Here is a 799-nt window from a genome sequence, read left to right on the forward strand (position 1 = left end):
GTAAGGTACAGAACGGCAGACTGGCTCAGGGTCAGGGCAGGCAGAGGTCAGTAAGGTACAGAATGGCAGACTGGCTCAGGGTCAGGGCAGGCAGAGGTCAGTAAGGTACAGAACGGCAGACTGGCTCAGGGTCAGGGCAGGCAGAGGTCAGTAAGGTACAGAACGGCAGACTGGCTCAGGGTCAGGGCAGGCAGAATGCTCAAAAAACTAGAAAACATGGACTGGAGAGAACATGAGTACGGGAATAAACACACTGGTAGGCTTGACGAGACAAGATGAACTGGCAACAGACGTGTGCTCGCTTTGGCAGCACATATACTAAAATTGGATCGATACAGAGAAGATTAGCATGGCCCCTGCGAACTGGCAACAGACAAACAGAGAACACAGGTATAAATACACAGGGGATAAATGGGGAAAATGAGTGACACCTGGAGGGGTGTGGAGACAAGCACAATATGCGTGTGACACTCTCTCACATACAGTTTGACACAGATGATGGGGATGCTGAGTGGCGCAGCGGTCTAAGGCACTGCATCTCAGTGCTAGACGTGTCACTACAGACACCCTGGTTTGAATCCAGGCTGTATCACAACTGGCCGTGATTGGGAGTCCCATAGGGCGGCGCACGATTGGCCCAGAGTCGTCTGGGTTTGGCCGGTGGTAGGCCAACATTGTAACTAGAATTTGTTCTTTAACTGACTTGCCTAGTTAAATAAAGGTCAAATATAAAATACAATTACCGAGTCACACTACAGTGCAGTCCCAGGACGTTCAGTTCAAGACCTGCTCACCTCTC

At 50.6% G+C, this 799-nt stretch overlaps 1 non-coding gene across 1 annotated transcript; it reads left to right on the forward strand.

The window, feature by feature from the left end:
* Nucleotides 1–294: 294 nt before the first annotated feature.
* LOC124021700 lies at nt 295–398 on the forward strand. The gene has a single exon (XR_006836294.1). It is a non-coding gene; the product is annotated as a U6 spliceosomal RNA (small nuclear RNA).
* Nucleotides 399–799: the final 401 nt, after the last annotated feature.

Source organism: Oncorhynchus gorbuscha, unplaced genomic scaffold (genome assembly GCF_021184085.1).
Source record: "Oncorhynchus gorbuscha isolate QuinsamMale2020 ecotype Even-year unplaced genomic scaffold, OgorEven_v1.0 Un_scaffold_1173, whole genome shotgun sequence".
In the NCBI taxonomy this organism is placed as follows: domain Eukaryota; kingdom Metazoa; phylum Chordata; class Actinopteri; order Salmoniformes; family Salmonidae; genus Oncorhynchus; species Oncorhynchus gorbuscha.